This window comes from Onychomys torridus, chromosome 10, assembly GCF_903995425.1.
Source record: "Onychomys torridus chromosome 10, mOncTor1.1, whole genome shotgun sequence".
Lineage (NCBI taxonomy): Eukaryota > Metazoa > Chordata > Mammalia > Rodentia > Cricetidae > Onychomys > Onychomys torridus.
In genome coordinates this window covers 4,436,842-4,453,822 of record NC_050452.1, presented here as the reverse complement: position 1 = coordinate 4,453,822, position 16,981 = coordinate 4,436,842, and the positions used below count along the sequence as shown (strand labels likewise).

The following is a 16,981-nucleotide window of genomic DNA, read 5'->3' as shown; positions in this document are numbered from 1 at the left end:
CATCTATGTGCCTCTCTTTCACCTTCTGTCATTTAGGCATATCCAATCAATATCTTAGCAGTGGTCCAGCAAAAAGAATTCATCCCAGATTCTGTGATTGTAAATTTGACACATGAAAACAACACAGCACAATACATATTCTCAAAACCCTCCCTACATCTTCCCACATTCATCCAATTGTATTTCATTCAAAAGATGTGCACAGAACTGGGTAGACTGTAGCAAGACTTCAGTTTTTCAATAAAATTGCATCTTCATGATAGAAAAATTTCTGATTGTCTTTAATACATCTCAAAAATTTCCCAGTTCTCTCTACAAGTTTGTAAGTGCTAAAGAATGATACAGATCTTTTAGTTAGAAATGATTAAGTCAGTGCTTTGTCATTTTTTTCTCTAGAAATTTGAAGACTGGAATAAACTTGTTGTGTCATTTAGATACTGAATAAAAATACTTGCCTAGAATTTAAGGATGCTAGGGTAATTGTCTAGAATTTAGGGAAGCTAGGGGTAATTGAATTAATTGAACATTCAATTAAAAATCTCATGCCAGTTAGAAAATGTCTTAGCAATTATTCAAATAAGAATCCAAACCAGTTAATATGACTTGACTGTGGTTGAACAGGACAAAGAAAAAGTAGGAGGAAAACAGCGCCTTCTGACATAATGGTTGGACATACACCAACGTGCTGAATTGATTTTCCATTTGACTTCTAAACACAAGTGTGGTAATTAGAATAGCACAGCAAATAAGTCAGTCTATCATTTACAAACAGGAGGCTGAAGCAGAGAGTTCTAAAAATCAGTCAGGCTAGATGGCGCAATGGGTCAAGGAGCCTGCTGCCAACCCTATTACCTGAGTTCAACCCCCAGGACCCTCATGATGGAAAGAGAGAACTGACTCTTGCAAGTTGTCCATTGACTTCCACACATGCCATGACACTTGTGTAGATGTGTGATAATAAAAATAAATAAACAAATATGTATGTATAGTGCTTGATATTTTATGATACAGATGAAAGAACTCCTACCTTCAGGAATCTCCTCATTTGAACTGGATTCATAGACTCCTAGCCTAGACTCAGAAGCCAGACTCTAGGGCCCACATTAAAAAAAATTATACTTCCTTCATCTCCTTCTCTCCCTTCTGATTTTTCTTTTGATTTTCCCTGTCATTCCAACACACATGGCAACTAAGGCAACCCTGGCTAAAGGAGTTTTACTTACCCTGTTCCATGTAGTTGTTGCTGCCCTAGATACAGCAAGGGGCATCATTCTGTGTATTTCCCAACCCTGGGAGAACTGCCTGGGCTCTGCCTATCATAATGGCAAAAGTCAGTTTTCAACCCTCCATTCTCCAGTTGATGGAAGAACAAAATCATTGAGTCATAAAACTCATCTGGATTTCTAATCCATCTTTGAGAAAAAGTAAACTGTTGTTCTTGGATGAGCCCCAGGGACTGCTGTTTAATTTCTCAGTTCATTTTTCCCTCTTGGCTAATGTATGTGTATGGATCCCTCTATAGCTCCCTTTTGAAAATGTGCATTTTTAATACTACAAAAGCAGAGAAAATCATTTTTTGGTAAATATTCTTTCAGTCGCTTTGCAATCAATGTAGTTGGAGCTAACAAGCAGATGGATGTATTTGAATGCCATTATCTTGTGTACAACGATATTATCTGTTTCATGAAAAATTCAGCAGTTTGGGCTGCTTTAGTGAAGAGAAGATGGAAGTAAAAAAAAATAGCAAGAAAAACATGATCAGACTTCGAATCCCTGAGGGGTCCCATTGCATCATTTAGCAGGAGAATGAGCAGTGCGGGAGAGGCAGCCATGGTGGGGCTGCTGTCTGTGTTCCTTCTGCTGTTCTTGGCTCCAGGTCGCACACAAGCCCCACAGCTGTAGGTGGGAGCTCCTGGGCCTGCTAAAGCATCACACCGTGACATTTTTATCATCCGTCTAAGAGAAGAAAATAAATTTGCTAACAGAATAGAGCTGGCAGGCTCATACCACCTTGTCAAATTCCAGACATCTCTTGGTCTAGCCTGAGCCAGGGGAAACTGGAGTGTGGGCCAGAAGGCGAGTGATGGACGTGAAGGAGACTTAAAGAATCTCTAAGAAGAATGTGGGTTTTTTCAAAGAACATGGACTTTTTTAAAATTAGAAATTTGACAAATGAAGACACTTGGGCTGTGGGAAAGATATTTAGATTTTTTTTCCTCTGTGAGCTAAACAGAATTTGACATAGACAAAATGAAGTTGAAAGTTGTGCTTATTTGGAGTGTGTGTGTGCTGAAAATGTGAGGAAAAAAGCCCAAACAAACTCTGTCTAAAAGCATTTTTTTAAAGTTTGATATTATCTGATGATGGAAATAGAGCTTCAAAGAGACCCCATTTGAGATGACAGCTGGGGATTTTTCTAAATGGACTTTTTCCTCCTTCTCTGAATATATTCTATATCTGTGTCTTCAGTTCGGGATGACTCATCATGTGTTTGTGTTTGTTCACGTGGATCCGTGTACATGTATGTACATGTATGCTAGAGATTGACCTCTGGTATCATTCCTCATGTGTAGTCCACCTGGTTTACTATTAAGGCTTGGCTGACTGGCTAGCAACCCCCAGGCATCTACCTGTCTTTGGCACCCTAGCAACTGCCATCGTGAGTGGCTTTTTCCTGTGAGTTCTGGGGATTGAGCTCAGATCCTCGCTTTGCCGCCTGCACTATTTCTGCAGCCCAATGCTGTGTCTTTCTTTGAGAGCATATGCAAAGCTCCATCATTCAAGTGGGGGTTTCCTGTGTGCATGCATCCTGAATGGCTGTTAGGTACGGTTAGTACCATGTGCATCTCAGTGCACAGTGCCATCTGATATTGCTCCTGACATTTTGATTTTCCCACATCAGGCTTGGAATGACCGGAGGTTAATCTTCACGACTTCAGCACCTATAAGCTGATTTAAACACATTCCGACATGGTCATAATGTAACTTATTAACAATATTGATTAAGAATGCTATCATTCAGCTGGGCAGTGGTGCATGCCTTTAATCCCAGTGCTCAGAGGAAGAGGCAGGCAGATCTCTGTGAGTTCAAGGCCAGCAAGTTCCAGGACAGGCTCCAAATCTACACAGAGTAATCCTATCTTGAATCCCCCCCCCCAACAACAACAACAATGAATGTTATCATTCATGTTTATATAATAGTGTGGACAATGATGTGGATAGTTGCAGGCAATACAAAATATTAATATCTCACATTTCATTATAAACTATTCCACTGATCTTAGTAAGACCTCCTGGTTTTCAGATTATGTTTGTTTTTCTCTCTGGTTTATCTCAATTATGTGAACTTAAGTTTTACTTGGGCAAAATAATGCATGATGAATAGTTGACAGACATGATTTGGGGCAAGTCTTGAGAGGCAGCAGGAGTGTGGAGAGGTGTTCTGCACAGGAATAAACACACGTGCGTGTGCAATGTGGTCTATGGTGACACTTAAATTCATTGTCTTCAGGATAGTGACGCAAAGGACACTATATGGACACAGCGTGGGTTTAGGGAGGAGCACCGGGACAGCGAGTAACCATCATGAGACTTCCTACCAGCATCAACCTTGCCGGAGTGTGGATTCCATAGACACAATCTCCTCCCAGACACCTGTGTCCTCCGCCTCTAATTTTATTTTTCCTCCTGAATGTGGAGTGTTTCCCCACTTTGACCCTCTCACTCCACATACTTCCTTTGCCTTTGGCCTTCTCTTGGCTGCTATTGGCCATAGGCTCCACTGCACAGAACCATTTAATAGTTTTATTAAACTAAAAAAATCTTAGAAATCCACTGATCCCACATTTTCCTTTTACTATACTATATATATCTTCATGTATTTCATTAGCAATAACATTAACTCAACTGTCTTTCATTCTAATATTAACAATTTGAAAGAAGCATACTTTAATTTTTTTTACCTCCAGATGATACATTGGGAGTTCTGCAACAAAATATTTTTCCACATGGTATAATGTGCTGACTTTTCTGAAAAAAAAAAAAAAAAAAAAAAAAAAAAAACAGGTTGAAAGTCAGATATTTTATAGAAATCATTTTTAAATTTTATAAGGTAGAAGATCTTTACTTAAAACCATGCCAAATATGATTAGCATTTTCAAAAAAAAAACAGCTAATTAAAATTGTTTTGTAGGATGCTTCTGAGTACAATTTATGTAAAAGTCTAGTAAATAGAAAACTCCAAAGAATCAAAGATTAACTAGTAACTTAAATCACAGTTACTCAATGCATGGCTTAGGGAAAAGGCACATTTGCTGTTTATTCATTATAGACAAATGTAGAAAAACATATCTGTACTCAATGTGAAAAACAGAGATTTAAGATTAATTTTTCTGGTTTATTGACTTACAAATATATTAGGGTTATATCTTTACAGTTGGGCTGGCATATTAGATAGGACATAGAGTCCAACCCTTTGCAGAATATTAGCAACCCGAAACAAAAGACCTTGAGATTAAATGCGATTCATACGAAGAACCCTGGCCAGTTGTTGCAGTGACAGTAGTCGGCAGTGAGTACACACTCTACGAAAGCATGTCAGCATGCTTCTTGATGCAGATTTTAAGGAACTGTACTTTTGTGGATGATACGACTATTGTCAATGTGGTGACTCATTGATCTGCCCTAGAAGGAAGGTCTGCGCATGCTGCTTGCTGTGTCTCCAACTCCCAACACAGGAGAGGCCTTCACTAAATGTTTGCCCTTATTGTTATATTAGCTTTAAAAATAAAGACAAACTGCAATAAAATGCTAACCATACTCTAAAATAACACAGAATACCTTTAAACCTTGGATCAAGAACTTTCTGTAAGTGTAATATTTAACATTCTCTGTTACTGTAATACATTGAGATGATGCATTGGCAGTAATTTACCGTTCACTTAGCACTCAGAATGACAACTTTCATTCCAGAAACTCACAAGCATTGTTACCTTGCCTATCCTTATCTCTATGAATACATTAAAATCCAAGACCTAAATATTTCTTATCAGCCAAGGAAGCTGCCAGCTCTATAAGAAAAGCCTATCTTTTATGATCAAGGCAGATTTTATTCTTTGGGGCAAAACAAAAACAAAAACGGCAACAACAAAAAAACAACTGTAGCTTTATATTTGTAATTTGATCTTACTGTCTTCCAGGGGCTCAAGGAAGGTTACAAAAGAAGGTATGGGGTAAAAAAAAAATATTTAATCTGAGTTGTAAAGGAGCTTGGAACCACACCGCAAGCATCATAATTAACTTTAATAATTATAAATGTAAATGCAGACAAGCCACAAGGTTTTAATGGTGTGCCACATGCTTCTGCTAATTATTTTAGAGTTTGGACACATTCAGCGCCAGCTAATTATAAACCCTGCTATGGAAATCATCTGTTTATATTAGACTTATTGATCTCTAGTGTTTAAGCAATATGAAAAGGGAAATCTACAATGCTGGACCATCTGCTTTGTATTCCTAATTGCTTTTAAGGAATCAAATATACAAATAGTCAGCTTTTTATATATTGGGCTTCAAAATTCCTTCAAGAAACATATTGTACAAACCCAAGTGAATTAAAAAAAAAATGCCCACTTGAAATATGGCTTTCCTGACTTCCTTCAGAGACCCTGCATCCCACGCCTCTCTCTGACCTTCCTGAAGATCCCCAAAAGCACCTTCTTTTCCAAGTCTCAGGTCTCACAAACCAGTTTGAGAAACTGACTGTTTATTACCTACAAATCGCACCTTTCCATTTACTATTTAAGAAAACACCTTCTTCTCCAGCCAGCTTCTGATGGCAATGGATAGTGATGGCCGTTTCTCACTGTGCACACAGAGGAGGATGAAGAAGGAACTGTCAAGGTAGATGGTTTCCCTTCTGTGGGAAGTGCTTAATTTATGACACATCGAACCTAATGGAGTGTAAGGTGGATGCCTCTCGGGACTGGACGGCATCGTTTCTGATGACTGGAGTCTCCTAGGTGGGTCTCGTGAGCTTGAGAGAAGAGCTGATTTCATAGAATGAAGATTTTCATTTTGCCAGTTTTTATCTAGACTCTATGATTTTTAACTGAATGGATAAAAATATTTAGATTTCTGTCAAATACCCTTACTTACAACTTTAAGAGATTAATATTAAATAAAAAAATTACTGTTTCAAAATAACTAGTTTTTACTATGTTCTGTCACTCATGATCTCACCAGTCATAAATATTACAGTATGTATCTAATATATACATACTGTTACATGTATGAATTACAGCTCTGTTGTTTTGCAATACTGGCTACCTTTTGTGAGCATCTTAATGTTAGGACTGGGCTATAATTTCAGAAAAAAAAATATATATAATGAAATAAAAATATTAGCATATGTATATTTTGTTTTTCATTCATGTTAAAATTATGATTTGGCTCTGCAGGATTTATGAATTATGTTATTTTGTTCTATCTTACAAGCTTAAATGCCCACACAGAAGGCTCATGGCAGGGTGCAGTATAAGGACTGACCGTAAATGACAGGAGAGAGGCACAGTGGCAAGTCTGCCACTCTAGTTACAAGGTTCTAAATACAAACAAAACAAAACAAGTACTGACTTCCGGTGCATTTCATCATACTCTAAATTAATTCCTCAAATCTAAAGATTTAATTTAAAAGCTATGTGAGGCCCCAGTGATGTGCAGCCACATACCTCAAACAACATTTATATGGTGCACACACACATTGAGACACACACATACACACATGCACACACACATACATACACACACACACACACACACACACACACACACATATACACAAACATGCACATGCACATACACTTGCATACCCATACACACATACACCCATGCATGCACATATATATTCACACATACACACATGAATGCACATAAGCACATGCACATGGATGTGCACACATACACACATACATGAATATAGGTTGTTATTGTGGATGGCACCTTCTTGTGACTGCAGGTTCTCTGCTGAGAATCTCTTCCATCTAAGATATTTACGTCCCCAAAAGCTATGAATTCTACTTTTTCATGTAGCTCTCATGCGTGTTCTGTTCCTCATCAGGAAGGCCCTCATTGACTACCCACGTCTCTGAGTTTTAATCATGACATCTGTGTGATTGTGGGGATTCTGTCTGTGTATCGTCCTTCATTCTAGTCAGAGTTACAGGTTCCTGTCAGTTCTACAGTGAAAACAGAATATTCAAAGTCACAAAGATATCAGGCTCTTTCTTAAAAGGTGCTTTAAACAGCTCACGTTCCCCAAGCCCTCAAAGCACGTTACAAATCAAGAGACCACAATTGGCAGCTACATTATCAAAGACCTTCTGATAATGCAACCATTTAAATTGAATAATATTGTTTAATGGGCTTTTTAAAAGCAGCCGTCCTTTGGATCTGACACTTGAGCGTGATTAGCTTTCAGTCTCATTTAAGGCTACAACAATCCAGTGATAATTACAGTCTTCCTTCTTTTCTGTCTGGAGTTCAGGAGACTCAGGCAATGAATATGGAAAGCTGAATATCTTTGGTTTGTAAAGTGGACAATCATTTTAAATTTGTGAAACCTGCCATTTTGGGGGGCTTAATATAGCCATATAAAATGTCTTCTCCCCAGGTCTCTCTTACCAATAGCATGTTGCAGCAGCTTTCCACATGAAGTGGCTTCCTCAGATTGATTGCCTGTAGACACTAGAAAGATAACAGTAGAAACATTTTCAATACCAAAATTTTATTTCTGTAAATGAAATAATACTGCATAGCGAGAAGTGGGCAGTGGCCTGGGGATGGGAAGATACTACAGAGGAATAGCCAAAACTCAGTGCGTGGAAAGATACCACATGCAAACCTATTGCTTTGTGTGCTAATTTAGAAAAATCTAAAAATACTGTTTGCTGTTTTCCTATTAATTATTATTTAGTAAAATTTCAAATATCATAACATTTTGTTCATTTCTGAATCTCTCGATTAGCCCCCAACACAAATTACTATCAGAAAGTAGTATTTGCCTTGAAAATTTATGAGCAGAGATGTTGTTTGAAATGAAGATATTACTTGATACATAGAAGGACTTCAAACATCTGCAAGTGGTGTTTTAATAAATATTTAGCAATAAATATTCAAACACTCTGAGTTTTCATTTTTAAGACACATGAAACTATATTTTGGGGATTAAAAGATAAATATCAATGATTTCATGTGTTTCAATTTTCTTTTCAGTGTCACAGATGGGCCACACACCTAGCTCTAATGTGGTTCCTTCTTCTGCTCTTCATTAGAAAGGTTTCTTTTGTGTTTCTTCATAGTAAATGAAGGAGACTTTGTTTTTATTAAAGGGTAAATTTAAGGTGGTTTCAAGTCATTTTTTCTTACCAAACAATAAAGAAGCTGACAGTCTTAGGATAAGTCTAACTAAAGAAATGACTTCCATTGATTAATTTTATATTTTACTAATCATAAAATGAGAAATTTGACATGCTTATCCAAAATTTCCATTTTGACAAACCATTATCTAACTTCAGTAACTAAAGCCTCCTTATTCCATACTATACATCAGAATTTGATATCAACTTCTTTTTTATTTTTTCTAATAAGACTTTTCAGAGCTAAGTGTGGGGTTGTCCTCCACCAGGAAATCCAGTCTGGTTTAAGCTGCAAGTCTACATTCTACAGGTTTGTTTCCTGTTTGTACTATGGTACTTTCACAATACTGTTTTATTCAGCAAAATATCAACAGATTAGCCACCAGATATGGAACCTTCTGAGTACCGGGCACGTAAATGGGATCTGCTCATGGTCTACATTTCTCGTGCATTTCCCATTACAACTATTAGGGATTCATAAGAATCATTTAAAAAATACTTCCCGTGCTCGCTTCGGCAGCACACATATTAAACTTGGAACAATACAGAGAAGATTAGCATGGCCCCTGAGCAAGGATGACACACAAATTTGTGAAGTGTTCCATATTAAAAAAAATGTTTCCCAAATTGTGTGATGTTCTCCCTACCTGTACTTCAAGATGGACTGTTCATAATGAGGAAAATTTGAATTGACTGGCATATAGCCATGCAACTTACACTCTGAAACTAGCATGGGCCTGTATGTTCTCACACATCCTGGATGTGGTGTATCAGTTATATGCATGCCAGTCATCTGATAAGAATGTAAGTGTGAAATTCATTTTATATCCATCTCTTGTCATCATGTACATTGATTGTCTTTTAATTTGCTTTTCTATATCTAGAGCTGTAAGTTTTCTCTGTTCCTGCCTGGCCCCACAATCCCTCAGCTGCTTATAAAATAATCATTCAGAGGCTTAACATTATTTACAAACTGTATGGCCTGTGGAGGGCTTCTTGCTAGCTAGCTCTTTCTTTTCTTTTCTTTTCTTTTCTTTTCTTTTCTTTTCTTTTCTTTTCTTTTCTTTTCTTTTCTTTTCTTTTCTTTCTTTCTTTCTTTCTTTCTTTCTTTCTTTCTTTTTTTTTTTATTTGAGACAGGGTTTCTCTGTGTAGTTTTGGTGCCTGTCCTATATTTCGCTCTACAGACCAGGCTGGCCTCGAACTCACAGAGATCCACCTGGCTCTGCTTCCCAAGTGCTGGGATTAAAGGCATGTGACACCACTGCTGGCTGCTCTTTCATCTTAAATTAACCCATTTCTATTAATCTACATTTTTGCCATATGGCCATGGCATTACCAGTCTGCTGGCATTTTGCTTCTCCTTTGGCAGCTGCTGGGGTCTCTCTCTCTCTTCACCTCTTTCTTCTCTCCATATGTCTGATTAGATTTTCTACCTGCCTCTAAGCTGCCTTGCTATAGGCCAATGCAGCTTTATTTATCAACCAATCAGAGCAACACATATTCATAGCATACAGAAAGACATCCCACAGCATATAGCTGAATAATTTAAACCTTTAACTCTTGTTTGCAGTAATGATGTGAATGCCTTCAGGTCTGGGGGTGAAAATATTGGGGGGTGATGGAAGTTTTTGTCAGCAAGTTTCTTCAATGTGGATAAAATACCTTATTGTTTAAACTTACCCAGTTCTTGGTGAGGCTATGATGTCCTCCAGATAGATAAAACACAGAAAGAAGTCATTGAATTTGATCTGTGGAGGTCTAAGAGCAGTGCAACCTGGGAATTCATGGCATCCCCCAAAGATCAGGGCAAATGGACATTCACATTATACTTGTTTTATAAACCCTAGATTCCTAGAAACAGCACATTTGAGGTAGTGAAAAGACATATACCCTCCCTCTTTTATTTTAATTTGCTTGTAGAGGGTATAGTAAGGAATGGATAGCTATCCATTTTACACTGGTTCTTCACAGTACAGCGAGGAGCTCCCACACTACAGTTTGAGTGTCAAGCAAACACAAAATGGCCAAGCTCCTGAACTGCCTGAAGCTGGAGAGTGGAAGCACTGACCTCCAAGTCTGGCTCTTCTGAGGAGCTGCCATTAGTGCTGACTGACAAAGTCAAGCAACCCCTGCTGATGTTTGCCTTGTTGCAGAAGTTTCGGGGGGGGGGGGGTCAGATGAGGATATTTTAGAGTCATAAAGTAAATGTTAGAAGTGAAACTTTCATCATCTCTGATTACATGTTTGAAAGGGTTAAAATTGTCTATGTAGAACACTGAAGTTTTATTATATAAGATGACCTTAGGAACTGTCATCTCCTTTGAATTTATACAAAGAATTCAAAGCAAAGGTTTTCTAGGTTACACTTCCTTTTTCAACCCTTTGTCCTGTCAGCTCAGTCCTTGATATCTTCATCTGCCGACATGCCCAGATGTGCAGTGAATGTTGATTTGAGCTGGCCCCTCAACCCCTCCCTGCTGGTGTCATTAAAACCAGGGAGGCAGCGGCTCCCCTGGCATCTTTGGCACGGCTTGGCTTTACACTGCGGACTAAATTATTGATGAAGAGCACTTCTGTCGCAGTGTGTTTTACCCACCTTTAAATGAAACAGTGCGGATTGAGCTGTCACTGCTGCCTCACTCCCTGCAACTTCTACATGACATTTATGATGCGGTTCAGATTGCACCGAAGCAATTAATTTCCAGTAGAGTCTGCACTCAGAATGAAGATCCCTGACAATTACCGAGGACTGGCTTCTCAATGAGCACACGCCACACTCATCAATACAGTACAAAAAAGGAAAACATCAGAACACGTGTGGAAGGGGTCTCTGGAATTTTGTGATCCTTTCCTTCTCTTCTGATTGAGTTCTGGATTCCAAGACTTAGTATTTGCATTGTGTTTTTTTTCTGAGAAGATGGGTGCACCTAGCTTCTCAGCACATATTTTACAGATGCCTGCCAAAATTTTTACAAAATTTTATTGACCATAATATATGTTTTTTCTAGCTGAAATTTTTGTGTTTGTTTTTGCCAGAAAAAGTCATTGATATTTGTAGATGTTTTTCTTTTAAATTATTAAACAACTCTGATTTGCTTTTTTAACTCATCTAGTAAGTGAAATAATAGTATTTGTATGTACTTTTGTCTATATACATGCAATTCATGTTCGGGCATGGATTTCCCCATGCACATTTTTCAAAGGATGCAATAAATATTTCCAAATGTATAAAATTTAATGTTTGACCAATCTTTATAAAATCTATTCCTATTTATTTAAAAAATCTGCAATCTCATAAATTTTGTAGATTGAAGAGTAGCTTTTATTGTATTATGGCTTAAAATATATGTAGTTCAGTGTTTTTAATTCTTCTGAATTAAAACAGCAGTATGAAATATTCTCATAAGTAAACAATCCCCTGGCCTCCTACTTGCAATATTATTTTCTGTAGTAGCTTTTTATTTAAGAGATTGACTTTGGTTATGTTAAAAATACTTCATACTCAACAAGAGTGTTTTCTAAATTAATTAGTTTTTAATTTTTTTTACTTTAATCTCATTCACATACCATGGTTCAAATCCAGTGGCTGAAATGTAGCATGCAAGTTTTCTTTATTGCAAAGACCTCATGTAGCTAGACATTGAGGAGTGGAGACTTCTAGTGGAAACCTTTGAGCAGGATTCGGGAATAATGTAAGAAGTGATCGTATTTGGATAGAAGCTACAATGTACCAAACTTTGAACAGGATTTCAAAAGAATAAGGTCTTATTAATTAAAAAAAAATGGAGCCAGATATTGGTGTGAAAGCTGAAAGATCAGAGAAACAGAACAAGCCAGCCATATTCTTACCTCTACAAAATCCTCAGCCTCAAGAGCATGAGTTCCTGTTTCCTCACACCTTATATACCTTTCTGTGTCCTGCCATATTACTTCCTGGGATTAAAGGCATGTTCTTCCCAAGCAAAGACATGAGATCACAAGTGCTGGAATTATAGGCATGTGCCACCACTCCTGGCTCTGTTCCCAGTGTGGCCTTGAACTCACAGAGATCCAGATGGATCTCTGCCTCCTGAGTGATAGGATTAAGGGTATGTGCCACCACTGCCTGACCTCTATATCTAATTTGGTGGCTGGCTCTGTCCTCTGATCCCCAGATAAGTTTATTAGGATAAATAAAATATCACCAAAATCGTGTATTCTTTTGTGACTATCATCCTTAGTGCATATGTATTGCCAGCAATTGGTGGCCAATGATGGGCAAACTCTTGCTGTTTTTTCTTATCTTAGAGTTTTCCAACCCTTTAAAAGCAATTTAGAAAGAAGCTGGAATTTCTCTCTTTAGTATTCAGATCGGTTTCTGTTTTGTCATTAAAGACATTTATTGTACAAATTGAGTCTTCCTGTATTTCAAGAGATGGGGTTTCAACAAGACAGTCTTGAAAGAGACTTCATCTACTATATTTGCTTTTATCTCACAGTATACACAATTTAGAGAGAGATTAACTTAGCATATTTTTGTCTCATTAGATTTTTCAATGACAAGAATCTTCTCCTTTCCCACATATTCTCCAAAATAAAAATAAGTCCCGTTGATTTTTGATGAAAATCTTTACAGCATACTTGGGCACCTACCTGTGCCCAACTATAGGCAGAGAAATTGATTATGTTTTGCTACTTGGGGTTGTCTTTCACTGAACTGTTTAAAGAGACATAGTAGTAGATAGACTTCAAGACCTCGGGAAATTCTATTTTGTATACAGGAAACAATTATGGTGGTTTGTTGATCTCTTACCCCACTTCCTGCTATGGTTTTCCTTGAATACTCAGAGTGGTTTTTTCAGCCTCCTTATTCTCAGTTTGACAGGTGAGAACAACTAACCCCAGTAATTCATGGCTTGTCCTACAGAGTTACTTGGTAGTAGGGGTAAGACTCAATTCTTGCATCTAACTCCAAGTTTTACTAGTTCAATATACTAGAACCTTTTATGTTTCTTTTATGATTTAGTGAAACAGACTGTTTATTGCTGGTATCTAAATTTTTTCATTTTTGGGGATTTATTGATTTTTAAGTGAATATATAAAGCATTCCTGTATTAATTTTCAAAAATGCTGATTTTACTTATGTAAGAAAGAAATACCTATGGAAGTTCACTCTCTGGTTATGTATTTGTCTTTGTAGTTTGAACCCCAGGCGAGCTCCTTGCTTTTCTTTTACACAGCCCATCGTACAGTTTATTTGTGGTGTATTAGTGAACAGATTAAAACAAGAGCAATAGACTCTTTTAAAATTGCACAGTTCACACTTGAAATGGTATAGCCTATTTAGGTGAAAAATTCAATTATAAAATATTATAAGTTTAGACAGTGGTACACATAATTTATACTAAATCCTGTTTTTAATGGATAATAACTGTTCTCTGTGAGAAAACCTAGGTCTCTCATAAGGCAGAAGACAAAGTCTTTCTTGTGCTCCTCTCATTCAATAATTCCTTCCACCCATGTGTGTATGTCCTTAGCTTCTTTTGGTCAGAAATGAATTTGACAAAGACTCAGGAAAACAAGTTCACATTGCTTTATTTCTTACTTTATTATGACTATGGGCTTATGGAAGGAGTATTTTCTTCTAGGATTGAAGTTGCTAATAATTAATAAGTGCATGCTATTTCTTGCAGTTTCGAAACCTTATTGTACAGAATGAAAACTGGGATTTCAAAGGTGGGGAGAGATTTCAGATTGCCAAGCAGTAAATTATAGCTTGAGATTCTGGGCAACACTAGATTCTTCTAGCACTCGAAGAGGCCTAGTGCTGCAAGTAAACTGAGAAGTATTTCCTCAAGGTGGTTTCGGAAACCTTAGTAGTGCCATCAAATAAATCCAAGTGTGTTGTGTTAGCGTGACAGCTAAAGCAGCTTTCGTTAATGGAGTAAGTAATTGTTCTTAAAGGAGTTAAACACAGGAATTGATCTTCTTCTGGTTTTTATACTAACTGATTAATACATCTTATTATGGTGAAAAAAGTGTGTATTTAGAAATATCTAGCTGAACTTAGTTTAGATGTCCCAGTTTTGTTGGTAACATCCAGAGCATCATAATCAGGAGCCACAGAACATACACTTTCTTCTCTCCATCAGGTCTTGTCAGGGTGTTGACATTGGCCACATTGGTCACAGAGTTTCTTCACAGCCTGTTTGATCTGGTGCATGTTGGCCTTGATGTCCACAATGAATGCAAATATGTTGTCTTCTGCCCTCTCATGGCTGACTCATTGGTCAGGGGAACTTGATGATCCATAGCAGACAAGCTTGTTTCTCCTGGGCATGCTCTTTCCAGGATATATGAGCTGCCTCTGGGACTTAGGCCCCTTGAAGGTTGGTGACAGGTGGGTCTTCTTTGTGTGGCTTTTGTAGCTTCAGCACTGCCTTCTTGGCTCCTAAGGCCATTGCTTTGGCCTTCAGCTTTGGAGTGGGGGCTGGGGTAGGGGAAGTTTCCTTCTTTGCTTTTTCAGTGCCATTTTGGCAAAAAGGATTTATATATCTTTTGATAAATGAAATTTCAAAATGAGCAATGCTCAAAACTTTGTTCCCTATCTCATTCTATAAACTTCAAAATTAAATATACTAGCTAATAAAATTATATATTGTAGAAGCATATGATATATGAAGAATCAGTCACTGTATCTGATAAATAATAGTTATTCACCACCCTCCTTTTTAGTTTGTGTGATATTTGAAGCTTCCTCAGGGTTTTTTGTTGAAGTCCTGACAGGTTAATAACCCCTCTCATTAAATACACAGTAAAGCCCAGTGTTTCTCCATTCTCAGCTGGTAAGTGCAGGCACATGCGTGAAGTTCTATCATTGTTATTCCTTTTTACATTTTGAATCTGAGAAAAGATGCAAAGATGTTAGGCCCATCAGGGAGCTGATCAGGAGTTGGAGGAAAGACCAGACAGACTACCATGGTGTGATCTGGTTGTGGCTGGTGCTGCTGACTTGCCTGTGGCTCCTGTGTACATGCCCAGTAGCCTTTCCAGTTGTCCTGTCACTGGCTCCAGGCAGCATCATAATAAACTCACTTTTTGTTCTGAGTTAACTAAAGCTGCTTCCTGGCACTGACAACCAAGAGCTTTGCTTAGCTCAAAGAACACCAAACAATCAAGACAAATAGTGTCATAAATACAGGAAACTTAAGAATTGACAGTCACCTTTTGTGTAGAAGGTAGCTGTCAGTGAAATTATTCAGTGAAATTAAATGTATTTCATTATAATTTGGAGATACAGGAGAAGTGATGGCTGCATTACTTTTTCATTTCTGGTTGTAATTTTTACATATATGCATGGAACACTGAAAGCCATATTTTACTGAATCATTTGGCATATCAAATGTGTTGATTTATCACATTTAAGCAAACCTCAAAGATACACTCCAAGATATCAGTGCAAAAAAGAACCAAGGAACTAGTCCTCTTGATTCTATTGGTAACTTGGCTAAAATGACTATTATAATTGTCTGTTTCCCCATGAGAAAAAAATAAATTTTAAATTCTATTTTTTAGATTTCTCTTAATAATAAGTTTTTCTAAATATAATAGAGGCAAATATTTCCTTTATCATCTGGCTGACTTTTCATTTTTACTGGCTTTCAATATGATGAGGGTTGGGAGGAGAAAGACAGAGACGGAGAGAGACAGAAATAATTTCACATTATAAAACTCAGTGATAAGATATTATATATATATTTGGGGAATGTTCTCCAAATTTACAAAAGTCATGACTATTCTTGAGAGACTGAAGTGGGGATTTCTGTCTTGAAGCATTTCAAGGCCATCTATTGCCACAATTCATATGCCATTGAATTGAAGTGAATGGCTCTAATATCAGTAAGTATAGTAGATTTGTTAATTTAATAGAAAGAAGAAAACAGTAAAAAAAAAAAATAGGAAAAAATGTATGGCTTCATCTGAAATTACTTTTCATTCTTCAAAGAAGAGATGACAGAAGAGGGTACATTTGGCTTTTCCTTTTCCAGGCTGATAAATTATATATATATATATATATCTCACACTGATCATCTGTTTTTCTTCTTATTATTAAATTTCTTTATGATATTCTCGTGTCTTCCTTAATAAGAAATAAGCTAGAAATGTTTTGGCATACGTTGGGAAGTTAATTGATCCTGAAGCATTAGCAGCTAGAAGTCTGTGGAATATTTCATAACAGAATGAATGTTGTAGAACTATCCCCTTCAGTCCACATATTTACATATGTTAAGCACACCTAGTTACTGGTGCCAACACCCTTGTTCCTAGTTCTAGCATCTCAGTGGCTACTATGCCTGTAGTCCAATGTTTCCTTCTTTTTTATGGTCTTTTGATAGAAATCACATTCTAGATAATTCTATAAATTTTAACCTTTGGAAAACTTTTAGACCTTGTGTCTTCCCCCAGGTTATTCTATACATTCCTTATATTCAAGGAGGGCATTTTCTCAAGTGAGCATTGATTTTCCAAACCACTCCACACTGACCTCACAAGTGCTGTTTCTAGAAACTGTCCAAACTTTAAGAAT

The 16,981-nt window shown here is 37.2% G+C and overlaps 1 non-coding gene across 1 annotated transcript; it reads left to right on the top strand.

The window, feature by feature from the left end:
• The first annotated feature begins 8,918 nt into the window (after window positions 1-8,918).
• LOC118592682 lies at window positions 8,919-9,025 on the top strand. Its single transcript, XR_004946136.1, has one exon. It is a non-coding gene; the product is annotated as a U6 spliceosomal RNA (small nuclear RNA).
• The last annotated feature ends 7,956 nt before the right edge of the window (window positions 9,026-16,981 follow it).